This window comes from Mobula hypostoma, chromosome 12, assembly GCF_963921235.1.
Source record: "Mobula hypostoma chromosome 12, sMobHyp1.1, whole genome shotgun sequence".
Lineage (NCBI taxonomy): Eukaryota > Metazoa > Chordata > Chondrichthyes > Myliobatiformes > Myliobatidae > Mobula > Mobula hypostoma.
This window is the reverse complement of record NC_086108.1, coordinates 39137502-39152545: the sequence shown is the minus strand read 5'-3', so window position 1 is coordinate 39152545 and position 15044 is coordinate 39137502. Positions and strand designations below refer to the sequence as shown.

Here is a 15044-nt window from a genome sequence, read left to right as displayed (position 1 = left end):
TCTCTGAGAATTTCTTCATTTGATGTGTGTGTGGTCCATGATATTTTTAATACTCTCCTGTAGAACCATAATTCAGCTGTTTCTAGTCTCTTTTTCTATTGATGGAGAAATGGTCCATAAGTCAGGATTACATTATAGTTAATTGGATTTGTCAGGGTTGCTGGGTCAAAGGACTGGAAGGGCCTACTAGGAGCTTTATCGTTAAGTAAATAAATATATTTACCATTTTATAAATCTTGTAACCTTTCATATTCCATTCTAAGTATCTTGCAGCCATGTCACAATATCTATGTCAGGATGCTGTTTATTGACTATTGCTTAGTGTTTAACACAATCATTCCTACAGTTCTGATTGAAAAGTTCCAGAACCTTAGAACCTCTCTCTGCAACTGGATCCTCGACTTCCTAACCAGAAGACCACAATCTGTAAGAATTGGAAATAACATCTCCATCTTGCTGACAATCGACATTGGCACGCCTCAGTGATGTGTGCTTAGCCCACTGCTCTACACCCATGACTGTGTGTCCAGGCACAGCTCAAATGCCATCTATAAATTTACTGATGATACATGTATTATTGGCAGAATTTCAGATGGTGATGAGAGGGTGTACAGGAGTGAGATATACTAGTTAGTGGAGTGATGTCGCAGAAACAACTTCGCACTCAGTGTCAGTAAGACCAAAGAACTGATTATGAACTTCAGAAAGAGTAAGACAAGGAAACACACACCAGTCCTCATAGAGGGATCAGAAGTGGAGAGAGTGAGCAGTTTCAAGCTCCTGGGTGTCAATATTTCTGAGATCTAACCTGGACCCAACATACCGATGCAGCTACAAAGACGCCATGACAGTGGCCATATTTCATTAAGGAGATTTGGCAGATTTCTACAGATGCACTGTGGAGGGCATTCTAACTGGCTGCAACAATGTCTGGTACAGAGAGGCTACTCCACAGGATTGAAATGAGCTTCAGTACATTGTAAACTAAGTCAGTTCCATTATGGGCACTAACCTAGGACATCTTCAAGAAGCGATGTCTTAAAACAATGGCGTCCATCATTAAGGACCCCATCACCCAGGTCGTGTGTTGTTCTCATTGTTACCATCAGGAAGGAGGTACAGGAACCTGAAGCCAACACTCAATGATTCAGCAACAGCTTCTTCCACTCCACCATCAGATTTCTGAATGGACATTGAACCTATGAACACTATTTCAATACTTCCTTTTCTCTTTTTGCACCACTTAATTTAACTAATATACATACGTGTGTGCGTGTGCATATGTATGTGTGTGTATATAATATATATGTGCATTTATATGTATATATATATATTTACTGTAAGTCAATTTTTTGTAATACTATGTATTGCATTGTACTGCTACTGCAAAGACAACAAATTTCACAACATATGCTAGTGATGCTAAACTTGATTCCAATAATGGATATTGTGTTATGCTCCCCATGTTAAATATAGTTCACTATTTTGTTCTCTATATTCTACTTTTGTGCAAAAGGCCTTATTTGGGCCATACATTGTAATATTGCCTTCTCCTCCAATGTTAAGTTCACACATTCCGAATTTTCTCTTGGGGCAATTCTTTACATTCCTTTCTTTTATCTGAAGTGAAACAATCATTATTGCTGACAATAAATCTTTTTATTTGTTTTGGAACTACAGTATTATAAAAATCTCATTGACCTGAGGCACCCATTTTGTTTTCCAATTTATTTTTGGAAAAAGTTTGTCCAAAAAGGAATATTGAGACAAGAGTTGTTTATTCAGACCCTTGGGATTACTTCATTGTTCATTTAGATTTTTAGTTTAGGAAGATCTATACCTTAACTCCAGATGATGATTTTGGCCCTGTAGTAGTTCCACCAGCCAGACTGCCTGTTAAATCTGCAGCTCTGTAGGTGATCAGTTTACCAGACTCAAACAATTACCTTTATTTTGGCAGTCTCTTGCTGAAGAAGGTATGTTAGGTAACGGAAAAGAATTATGTTGAATTATTTAATGTGGCGATACTGTCAATGTACTTACTTTTAAGCACAGGTTGTGTGATTGCTTAGTCTTCCGATTCTGTTTCTGTTTCGGGAAAAGTTGCACAGTTTTGTTATTGAAATGGAGCTTTTTGGGGGCCTGTAGCTTTCCTCTGTTTTACTTTGTTTTGCTTGTTAGTCTCCAATGAGAGATTAAGTGCATTAATGATGCTGACATTTAGTCAAGTCCTAAAAGACCACTGTATTTAGAGAATTGGGTTACCTTAGGAAAGTTAAGTAAGTATATTGGTTGTTGCAGTAAATTCTGAATATGTAATGGGAGGAATGAATTTGTGTAAATTGAAGTCATGTACATAGGAATATATGTACATTTGAAACACAAACGGCATGTAAATGGCTTAATTTGTTCTTTACATGGTCTTGGCATTCTCCAGTGCAATTTTCTTTGTTTTCAGCTGACCACAGATCATCAGTATCTTGTCCTACAATAGCTGAAAGGCTGCACAGTTTCTAAAACTGATATAGTAATTAAAAAAGTGAAATGAACGTAGAAGTTAGAGGCGTGAATAGGCCTTCTAGCTTGCTCCGCCATTTAGTGTGATCATGACTGAACTGATTGCAACCTCAACTCCACATTGCTGTCCGTTCTGGGTAACCTTTCTCTACTTTCCCTATCAAGCATTGATCTGTTTCTTCCTCAAACATTAAAGATTCTGCATCCCCTGCCCATTGAGCTTAAGTTCCAAAGGCATATGACCCTTAGGATTAGATTTGGCCCACCTTTGTCTTAAATGGGCAACTCCTTCTTGTCCGTAACCCTTGTTGTAATGAATCCATGATCTGCGAAACATCCCATCCACATCCACTCTGTTATGGCTGCTCGCTATAATCAGCAGTGTTGAGCCACCTTACTCAGCTGATGAAGTCAATGCAGTGTTGGCTTTTTTCACACAGTGATATTAAAGGAATGAAGGTGTACTTCCATGTCAGAATAATGTAAGAACAAAGGGAAAATGGTAGTATTCCCATATACCCTTTGACTTTGTCCTAAATGATGGGATCTCTATCATTAATGGGAATGTACTCAAAAACTGGTTTATCTGACAATATTTATTAAATCACCACCTTGGAGAATAATGTAAACAGTTTAGATGAAGGATTCAGTTTTATACTTTGCTCTAGATTAGTGAAATTTAAGGATATCCTTTATAATAAAACTAATTATGTTACTCATTGTGAACAAAGATTTAACATAAGCTTTATTTCCGTTGAGAATTCAAGCAACTATTTTGTTTCTGAATGAGTTTATTATCAGATTTAGTCCTTAATTTTAACAATATGAATTTAATTTCAATTCTTGCTTAAGTGTAAATGGCAAATTTTGGAAACATTCCAGCTAAATCTGATGCCTTTCTCAAACAAATCTAAGTGGGTATCTGCTGATCCATTTCCATCTGTTCTGTATAGCCTTTAGTAACAAGAAAATTAGGAGGGTCCTTTATATCTCTCATTAATTTGAGAAACCAAGTTCAAGGATCAAGACCAAAGTGCAAAACATCAAAGCAGAAATGTGTACAATAGAAGACAAGACAAATGAACAAATTGTGATCAAGGTTTAAATTCCTGTCATAAGACGGAAATAATGAATTATGCTATCCATTCCTTGTGAATTGGGATGTGAAGTTTTCTGTTCATAGTACAGGAAGTTTAACATTAGTTTTCTTCAATGCTTACATTCACACAGCATGTTCCATATGCAGATTATTTAACTAGGCTCCAAAGGTTTATGTAAATATCAGTGAATAGTCATATAACACATCAAGGAATTTGCAAATATCAGTTTGCCCCTTCTGGATGCTTGTTTTCACAAATGTTATTCAGTCATGAAGATGTTGCTTCAGTTGGTTGTTTGCTTAAAAATAATTCACCTCACATGGACTTGTGAACGTGGCACTGAATCATCAGCGTTTTGTAACAGAGTCTTTTTGCAGTCAGAAAACAATTTTCGAAGTTGCCTTCTGGGAACATAGAGGAACTGAAAATAATAGTTGATTTATGCTGGATATTTATGGTTCTTAAATTGGACTTTCTTAAGACTATTATTAGTGTTTTTCAGCGCAGTTTTAAAAATGTATTCTTTATTTAAAAAAAACAAATTGAAGCTGCCAAATCTTGTATTTGATTGAAGAAAAATACCGTCAAATTCAGTGACATGAAGTATGAAATTTGACATTATCCCAAGAGTATTTGTTTCCAAAACTAGAGTATGTTGGTGTTGTATTCGAATTAATGTAGAATTGGTATAATTAGTTGGTTGATGATGAGTATTTTATATATTTTGTTTCTGTTTGATTCAAATTAACTGCTTACTTTAGAGATTAAAATTCAGAATTTGAACCTGAACTGAAGTACAATATAGTGAATCGATCAGCAAAGAATAATTGATTTGATAGCTTGATGGACCTTTCTTTTCACTGTCCTTCATGGTGTTCCCTTGTTTCTCTAGTTATTTTAAGGTGGACAATAGCCATAACCGTATGGAAGTTGATGATAGAATTGATTGTGATGAATATGTGATCCTGTGCTTTGTAAAGGAAGTAGCAGAGATCTAAGACAAAGAAGTAAGTCCAAGTATTTCAGGTTTAACAACATCCATACTAGCTATGTTCACCAATGTTGCTCCTCAAAAATGTCACCTATAGCAGTATGCATGTTATTTTGAAAGTGGAAATATCAAAATTTCTATCAGTTAAATTATGCCATTTTAGACTACATAGTTTCATGTTGAGCTTAAAACCAATGAGGGAACATGTGTTTGTCTTGTACCTGCTCTGAAATCTCGATAGAAAATTCGGTACCATGTCTCAGGAAATGCAGAGAATAGCTGAGAGATGTTCAGGTAATCGTTTGCCAATTTAAAGAGTTGCAAACTAGATTAAAAAAATAAATTCTCACTGAGAATATTTAGAAACAAACTCATTGATGGTTTGTTAATTTAGTTTTTAAAAAATGTTTTTTTAACGTTTACAAAGTTAGAGGTATGAAAATTTTAAGAAGTTTTAATGTGTTTAAAAGGAAGAGTTGGAATAAAGTTATCCCTGCTTTGATTGGAATTGTGACCTCAAATTCTATCTGATTTTTCCTCATTTTTGTGGGTGAAACAAGTTCCCATTCATCCCAAACCCACTCATAGGAAATACCCTTTGTGGGCGCACTGGAGAGAATGACATGCCAGCCCTCCTGAAGGAAAAGCTCTCCCATGTTTTCATTATGTTGGCTCTGGGAGGCTAGTAAAGATGTGCAAATTTTTTTTCACGTTGAAAGGTCAGCAGTGGCCCTGTTCACTTTAGACTAACTGCAAAATCTGGTCTGGTACTACATCTTAATAAATCACTGCCTAGGAGTCAGCTGGTGTACTATCTAATCCTGGGCACTACGTTTTAGGAAAATGGCAAGTCCTTAAAGACAGTGCAGCGGAGATTAATTAGAATAGTGACAGAGTGAAGGCTTTAGTTATGTGAAAAGATTTGTGCAATTGGTTTGCTCTGAAAGCAGGAAAGGTTAAGGGGAGATTAAAGAATAGTGTCCAAAATTATGTGCCGGTTTGATGATGCAAATAATGAGAAATGGCCAGTGCAACCAATAATGAACAGGCACGTGTGAGGCGATTGCAAAAAGAACTAGCGGGAATATGAGCAAGTATTTCTTTTATTACTGTGGCTTAAACCTGCTGCCCACAGTGCTGAAAGCAGTTTTAGTGGTAGCTTTCTTCAGATACTTGGACGTATACTTGAAGACAGAATATTTGTGGACCTACAAGAGTAGGAGCCGAGGAGAAGGATAGTTCTGTCAAATGGATGTCACAGGGCTCCTTTATTGTATAATTGTACAATTTCATTCATTGAGGTAAGCTGAAAAGTAGTTCTCTGCATACAGGATTTAGATTTACAATATATTAAATAGAGACAATAACAGCATTGGCGATTGATATGTGCAGGGGAAGCATAATTAAATGCACAAGTAATAAAAAATGGTCGAGTAAATAGAAAATGGATATCTTGACACTGGATTTTGATTGAATCTATTACAATGTAATCCCATGAAAAATATAATTTAAAGTCAGAGATGTAACAGGGTACAGACTGGTTGGCCTGTAGTGTCAACACCAACCATAAACACCCATTTGTACTAAACCTCTATTAATCCCAGTTTTATTCTTCCCACATTCCCATTAAATCTCACCAGTTTCTATTGCCCACCAATGTACAGGTGGCTACTGACAGCAGCTAGTTTGCACAACCTTGGGATGTCTGAGCAAACTGGAAATACATGCATCCACAGGGAGATGCGAAAACTCAGTGCACAAAGTACAAGAGATCAAATTTGAACCCAGGTTTCTGGTGCTGTGAGGCAGCACCCCACTAATTCTGCCACTATGCCACGCCGAAATAAATGGTTTGAGAATGGTTTTTAATTGCACACCAATACAGGCTTTTGAATGTATGAAATTCAGTCTTTGTTAAGTCTCTATCAAAGTCATTATTTTATCAAAGATTTAGTTGTTGTCTAGTGATTGCCTTACTTAAAGTTAAAACATTGTTGTTACATACAGTACCTCAGAATAACTAAACAGCTGCAAACCTTGTGTACCCTGATACCACAGTGAAGCAAGAATTGAAGAAAAAAAATCTCCATGGCAACAACAAAGTTGTAACTTTGATAGGTAATTGGATATATTTGCACTTGTTTTTGAGTGTGACATCCAGGAGTAGAATGTATTCCTTGTTGCTTGGAGATAAGGCTCAGAGCAAAGACTTTCTGCAGCCTCGCTACACGACTGTTTGTAGCACAAAAAATCTCATGGCATGACACGGGATCTTGGATTGGTTACAGTACTATGGATTAAAGCAAATTGTCTTGGAATAGTGTTTACGCTTAATGCAATGCATTTTATTGGCAAAAAGGTACAGCCAGTTTGTTGTTTTGTACATCAAGATATCATTATATACAGTACCTGAGATATTATTTTATCTGAGGCTTTAGGGAGGTGTGTGTATTCAGACTCTAAACACATGACTTTGTCATTTATTAGAACATTGAACATAGAACAATACTGCACAGTACAGGCCTTTCAGCCTACAGTGTCGTGCTGACCTTTTAACCTTTTCCAAGATCAATCTAGTACTTCCCTCCCACATAACCCTCCATTTTTCTATCATCCCTGTGCCTGTCTAAGAGACTCTTAAGTCTCCCTATTGTATCCACCTCCATCAACACTGCTGTCAGTGCATTCCACACACTTACCACTCTGTGTTGTAAAAAAAAACACCTACTTCTGAAATTGTTATGTTTTGGAACTTCAAAACATAAATTAATTCAAAGGAAACATGAGAGGCCAAAAATACGAGTGTAACTTCATCTTTTCTTTAAGTGAGGCGTGCACATATCACATGGTAGCATGATGACATAGGCAATTAATGTATTTTTATATGAAACCCCCCGGTTTCCTTGGCTGCGTAAGTATGGAACTCCCAGGTTTCCTTGGCTGCGTAAGTATGAAACCCCCTGGTTTCCTTGGCTGTGTAAGTCTTGGGAAAACACTCTCCGTTCCCGCCAAACTCGTGAGATTGAGACGGCTCTCCCACCCCAAACTCTGGTTTGTGTGGATGCTGTGTAATTTGCTACCCCGTTACAAATTAGTGCCATGAAATAACAGACAGCACACTGCATACAATTAAAGGAATTATATTTATGAATCTTAACTTAACTAAAGAATAACAAAAAGAAAAGGGCCCATTCTAATTAAACAGTTAAATGTGCACAGGTTGGAGTGCATCTCGAGCTTCTCTGTCACTCCTGCGCTGGGCCCTTGGGCTACGTGAAAGTACACATCGGCTTCCGAACGTCGCTCGCAATCTATCTCGAACAAACGGGTCTCCCACAGGGTCGTATCCTATGACCGGTTCTCCCCAGCGTCTTCTCTCTTCATCACCCGCCAAACCAAAAAAAAACCCCAAGACCAACCTAAGTGTCCCTCACCAAGAAAACCTTCCCCTAATTCTACCATCCTAATTGGATGGCCCACATTCCTCATTTTCAACAATAACCTAAACAGGCTGCCGGCAGAACAGACTGCTCTTACAGAACTGCTAAATGAAATACACGCAGCATAACAGTAAAAATATGAATCAGGGCATTACATATATATGACAGGTAATTATTCATTCTTTACAAACCCTGAATTCTTCCATTTACAGCCTTTTTTTTTAAAACTCAATTTTGTCTTCAAGAAAAAACATACGGGAGACTGGAAGGCAGGCCTAGCCTTGTCTTTAAGTGTATCATGTGTGGTAGCGTGATGCAAAGGCAATTAATGTGTTTTACATGTAACTTGTAATTAATTATTTAAATGAACAAGATTGCTTAATCAAACAATCTATATTCAAGATTACTTAAACATTATTGAAATATTAAATACGCAACAGACATCACCCCTGTGCTTTCTTCCAATCACCTTATAATCATGCCTTCCTGTATTAACCAGCTCGACCTTGGGGAAAGGGTGCTGTCTGTCCGCTCTGTCTATACTTCTTATCATACACACTTCTATCAAATCACCTCTCATTCTCCTTCACTCCATAGAGAAAAGCTCAAGCCTGCTAAACCTCTCTTCATAAAACATTCTCTCTAATCCAGCACCTTGGTAAACTTCCTCTGCATCCTCTATAAAGCTTCCACTTCCTTCCTAAATTGAGGCAACCAGAACTGAACATGATACTCCAAGTATTCATGTAGACATATGTACAACTTCTTCGAAGATCTGCAGATCTATTGTACCCATAACTGGGCTATTCCCAAATCACAGATGGTGGTATTACCTTTAGGAAAGCAGAATGCTAGTGACAGGACACCCACAAGACACTATGCCAGTGGACACTTTGTGGAGGACAATTGAAAATCCTGTAGGTTTCCCTCTCAACTATTGTGATTTAGCTGCTGTTGGAAAGGATGGCAACTTTTAAAAATTTTACGTAGATTAATTTCAGTGTTTTTAATTGCTCTTAAGCCTGTGTGCATCTTCAATAAACAACATGCACAAATACTCAAATGACAGTAGCAGCTTTGAGTAAGGGTGAGCTCAAGGATTTGGCCACTTATTATGGGAAAGATGCAGCAGTTATGGAACCAGCTGCCAGAGGAAGTATACGTTGAATACATTTATGAAGTATGTGGCCAGGTACATGGATGACAAGCAGATGAACTCAGCCTTTTTTTATGCCATGGACCAGTACCATTAAGTGAGGAGTCTGTGGATCCCAGGCTGGGAACCATCTGGTTTAGAGAAATATGGGCCACGTGCTGAGAAATAGATTAATTTGAACGTGTATCTTATTGGCATGGACATGTATGGGCCAGAGGCCCTTTTTCCCTATGCTCTGAAATGTCCAGCACTGACTTGGGCCACACTAGAAGAAACATGGGAATCCAGAGCTCAGAGCTCTGGCGACTGGTGATCGAAGGATGGAGTTAGATCTGCCCCTTGTGTTAAAACTACAACTTGCTTCTCCCACCACGCCATGGAAATGATTTATTTATGAATCAAAAACTAAGTCAGAGTCAGGAATGCATTCCACGTTAACCACGTTTGTCAAAAGCAGCTGTAGCTACAAGGGAAGAAAAAGGAGACACAGACTACTTGCTTGCATATTATCCTCCTCCACCTTGAGATAAGCTGCTGCATGGTTTGCAAAGCGACTCCTCTGCAGCGATAAGTGACTGATGGTAGAACTGTGTATTTAATTGACTTCTCAACTTAGTGCTTAATGCATAGGTTGACCTTGCTGAAAAGGTGGTTGAAATCTATGAGGATTAAAAATGAGTTTCAAGAACCTTGGTTTAAAAAGTAAAGTGTTTCACTGTCAACATAATTTTTGAAGTTGTCAAAATTTAACTTCAGGGTGGAAGTGCCCTCCTCAAAATACTATCCTTTAGGATTATTTAAAAAGAAGTCATGCTGTTTATATTTGACAGTTTTATCCAATTTCAAATATTTTATAACCATTAGGTCTTGTTTTTACAGTAGAAAACATAATTAAGGAATAAATACAGTGGTAGATAAGTTTTGACAGTTTAGTATGACACTGAAATGCAAAACATTGTTTATACAACATCTTTGAATCAGGGTTAAAAAAACATTATAAACCATGAAACGTGTTTAATCTAGCAGTGAAAATGGAATCTGAAAATGCTTTATTTTGCACTTGTGTACATGGTGACGGAACATAACAGAGAAATAATATTTATTTCTTCAGTGCATTATCTATGTGTTGCACTCGGGTAACTGTTGGAGATTGAAAATTGCTAACTGTGTGAAATCAAAAGGACAAATATCATAATAAAATGTTTTAAATAAAGATTAACATGCCATTGTTGATACAATCCTAAATTAAAAATCACCCATTATATAGATTATACTTTTTGTGAGGTTTCTTTCATAATTTGTCAGATATCTTGTACTCTGTGAGTCAATAACTTATCACTATCATAACAGCATCTTGTCAAGACTATCCAAGTCCTCATCTTTGTGCAATAGTGAAGGAGTGTTGTGCTATCAGACATACTGTACTATGAGGGGTAGTCTCTCGCATGAGATGTTAAGCCAGCTGCCATTTCAATCAGAAGCAAAATATCCCAAGGTACTATTTAAAAAGAGCTGTGTTCTGGTGTCCAGGCCAATACTTCGCTCTCAGGCAACATAATAGATGAAGTGCACAAATTGACTGCCATGTTTCCTATGTTACAATGGTTGACTGTGTTTCAAAATATTCTAATAATTCAAGATCACCTGAGAATGTCTTGATGGCATGAAAAGTGCCTTTAAAGTCCAATTCTTTATTGCCTCTCTAGGAAGCATTTATATATTTCTTTATCATTTTTTAAAAAAGCAAACTTGAATAAAATGTCTGTTGATTATATTGGAGCATCAAGCCCGCTATAAATATCAGCTTCTAATATTTTATACCTGACATTGAATTTTGAACATATTGTGAGAAGAACATTAATGATGTATTAGTATTCGAGATGGCAATATTAAACTTATTCCATGCTATAAAATGTAATCTATTCATCAGATGCCTGCAAGGTATGTTTAACTTGTACTTTCATCATTCTTTAATTTTTGTTACAGTGTTAATCAGTTCTTATTAATGAAGCATTTCTAATTGTGTTCAGAACTGTCCTCAGTATTCCTGCGTACAGTGAAATGCAGGTGTAATTAAATCTGTGCTGCCTTGCCAGCCAAACCAAAGTAAATGCTATTATCTACCGGGGTGTAGACCTTCATTTATATCATTTTCAGATGATAGAAAATACAAAGTTTTTCTTTTCTTAGTTAATTAAGACCATATTTTTGAGGAGTAGAATTTTATTTAACCTTCAAACTAAATAATAGACATTCTTTCATCATGGTTCCTATGCCTAGGGCGAGAAACAAATGTTCTTCTTGTAGCCATGCAGCCAACTATGATCAATGTTCATAGATGTCAGGGTTCCTAAAGAACTAGAAGTATTTGTAATCATTTGTGTGTAGTTTCACCTAACCACTGAACCACCAGGAGAAATTTGTAATTCCATTTTTATTATTACCCAAGTTATATATTTTTTGCAGGATACATATTTGTGGGTTGATAATGTGATTGCTGTTCAGAGTTTGGGATTCTACAGGGAGGCAATAGCTAATGTTTGTTAAAAATATAACCAGAAATCTTATGTCAAAAACACAAGAGATTATACAGATGCTGGAAATCCAGAGCAACATACACAATGTGCTGGAAGAACCCAGCAGGTCAGGCAGCATCTATGGAGATGAATAAAGAGCCAACATTTTGTGCAGAGACCCTTCATCAGCAATTTATATTGTGTCGAAGCACAAAACACACAGTGTGTGTTGCAGAAATCTTTCGTATTTTGATTGTGTTGAAAACTGTGCTGTCTTCGGTCTTGAAGCTTCCAGCTTGCCTGAAGGGTTCATTGCAGTCATTTCTGAAAGATGCCCTCTTACACCATGTACAGATTGACATATTAATTAATCCCTGGCAATTCCACATGAATTCAGGGCTTGGTGTGAAGGAGGAAGATAACGCAGAGACAAACCTGTCTTGATCTCCACATGTGGTGAAACGTGGGAATGTGAGCCGATACTTGTAAATCAACTGTTTCACTCAAAAAGCTGCAGACATCGTTCTTAGTCCAACCCATAGGGAAGTGCCATGGTTCTCTTCAATTTCCGACATTAAACCCAAACCTAACAATTCTAAAGAGCTACCTGTGCATTTAGAAGGGGTTGAATATAATTGAGATCCTTCAGTCTCACTGCTTTGTGTGCCAGCCTTGCACTGCCTGAGGAAGATCATGAACTCTAATGATTGACAGAGCATCGCAGCTGCAGCTGAGCGCAGGGTCCTTGTGGTGGTGTGGGTCTCCCCTACTCACTCTCCCTTTATAAGCAGATGCATGTGGTTTAAGTATCAGCGGGAAATGAGCTAGTTGGAAAGAGTGATGCAGGATCTTTGCCTGGAGCTGGGAAACACATCTGGAGCCTTTCCTTGCCCAGCATTACAGCAGAATTCCCTTCACTTCTCACAAAATATCCCCCATGTCCCTCCCACAACAATGAGAATAGACTGGTGGTACTCCAGAACCTGCACTTACGACTGATAATTGATATTAATAGTAGCTTCAATTCAGAAGTGATGAACTATAAATGTTCTTCTGTGGACAGCGTCTTTGCTGAACACAGAGTGCTTTAGCATATCAATTAAAAGACTATTCATGTGGTAAACAGTTGCAAGTAATCAAAACTATGCTTTTGTTAATATTATGCAAGCAAACCCTAGAATTAGGGCAGTTTAGATCACCATGTATTCTGTCCAGATAGTCTCCAACCTAATGGCATGAACATTGATTTCTCTGACTATTGGTAACCTTACCCTTCTCTTCCCCCCTTTTTTCCGCTCCCATTATGGTGACCCTGAAACCATTCTGTTCTCGTCCCCTGCCCTCATGACCTCCCTCTGTTTCCCCACCTCCTTTCCTATCGGTTTTCTTCTTCAGCTCTTTACCTCTTCCACTTATTACTTCACAGCTTCTCACATCAACCTCTCCCCCACCCACCCACCTTCACCCTCTCCTGCTAGCTTGTATTCCTCCCTCTGCCTTCTTATTCTGCCATCTGCTTTCTTCCTTTCCAATCCTGTGAAGCTTTTCCACCTGAAATATCAGCACAGTTTCAACTGTTTATTTCCCTCCATAAATGCTCCTGACTCATGAATTGGAGTCGGTTGTAAGTCAGGCTGACTAAAATGGCTGGTTTCCTTCTCTGAAGGACATTAATGAACTAATGAGTCTGAGGATAATTTGGAGATTTCATGGTCTTCATTACTAATTTGAGCAACTGGAAAAGACAGGACATCAGAAGTGGTATTACAGTAATTGTTGTCTGTCGGGATGGGACTGGCATACGTCTGACAGAAGGATTTACTAAAACAGGAGTGTACAATCACAGACCTATTTGTGAAGGCGAATTGGTGATGTGAAGGGCTTAGAAATGCCAGGCATTTGTTTAAGTCGAGTAAAGAAGTTAATGGTGGGATGTAGCACTGCATCTTGGTTTTATTTTGTATTGCAAGGAATTTCTGCAGGGATAAATGACAGTGTAGTAAGTCAAAGAAACTGTGTTCCGTGGGGTTACACACATATAAGACACAGCCCAGATCTGAAAAGGTTTGTTTTGTGCGAACAGATGTAAAGTGTTGGTGGGTCACTCTGGGAAGATGAGTAAGAAGCTCTGACAATTTAGAGGACATCTACATTCTGCATTTGACTATAGCTTTTTGAAACTAAACAGGCGACCTTGGGGGATGAGGTAGGGACACTCATTAGTTTGCCAGTGGAGTTCAAGGGGAACTGAATAAGATTGGCTGAAAGAAGGTGATTGTAGTTTGCTTTCAAGGAATTTGCTGGAGAGAAGATAAGTGAAAAAAGGATGAAGCTGTATGGGTTTTTGCTTCTAAAGATGGCAATGATGGGCACCTCAGTCGGCCTTAAGTTTATTCCAAAGAACTGCAAAGTAAGGATGTTGGCAGGAGAATAAAATAAATGAGAGATTTTCGCGTCCCTTTCTGGATGCTCCAAAGTGCTCTCTAGCCAGTGAAATACAACTGACAAACAGTTATTTAAGACAACATGTGCAGAAATGCTTCCATGACCAGCAATATGATAATGATAAAATTTATTTTTACAGTGATGTTAATTAAGGGATGGCAAAGTGGCCAGGGATCTGAGGATATCTTACTTAATATAAAAGATGGTGCATTGGGGTGCTTTGCTTTCAAATAAAAAGAACAGATGGGGCTTCGGTTTGATGGCTCATCAGAAAGATGGCACCTCAAAGAGTGCAACATTGATTCAGTCGAGCGCCAGCCTAAATGTTCTTCTCTGGGCTTTATTGTGGGACTAGAATACATAACTTCCAAGCTACAGCAGTAGTGGGAACTTAAATTTCAGATTCAACTTCGCACTATTGCTTGAATAGGGGGAACTTGATCTCACAATTATAGATATTTTCTGGAAAGTATCCCCGAAGAGAGAAGCGAATAATGGTAAAGTTGTATGATATGGGAATGAGAGATGTGGCCATGAGAGAAAAAAAATGAGGGCAATGCACTCAGTAGGGCTTGTGACCTGAATAATGAATTGGAAAAGGAACTTGGTTTGTACTGGCTGACTTTATAAATAGAGTACAAGGAGAGAACAGTCCATGGTTCTGGTTGATGCAATGTTCATGAGGTGAAGCAGACATACAAGGAATACATTGTAAAGTGCACAGAAAGCTCATGGCTATGTTTGGAGTCAGACTTAGAAAGGAAATGGACTGCTCTGGAAAATTTTGGTGGGGGGGGAAGGGGAAGAAAATCAATATCGCAATTTTTTTCCCATTTGAAACACAGACCAATTTATGGAAACGTAAATTCACTTGAAAGT

General features: G+C 37.9%; 1 protein-coding gene across 3 annotated transcripts in view; it reads left to right on the top strand.

Moving 5' to 3' along the window:
• Positions 1 to 15044, top strand: part of dennd1b (DENN/MADD domain containing 1B) — a 330960-nt gene that overhangs the window by 176164 nt on the left and 139752 nt on the right. The gene's annotated exons all lie outside the window — the stretch shown is intronic.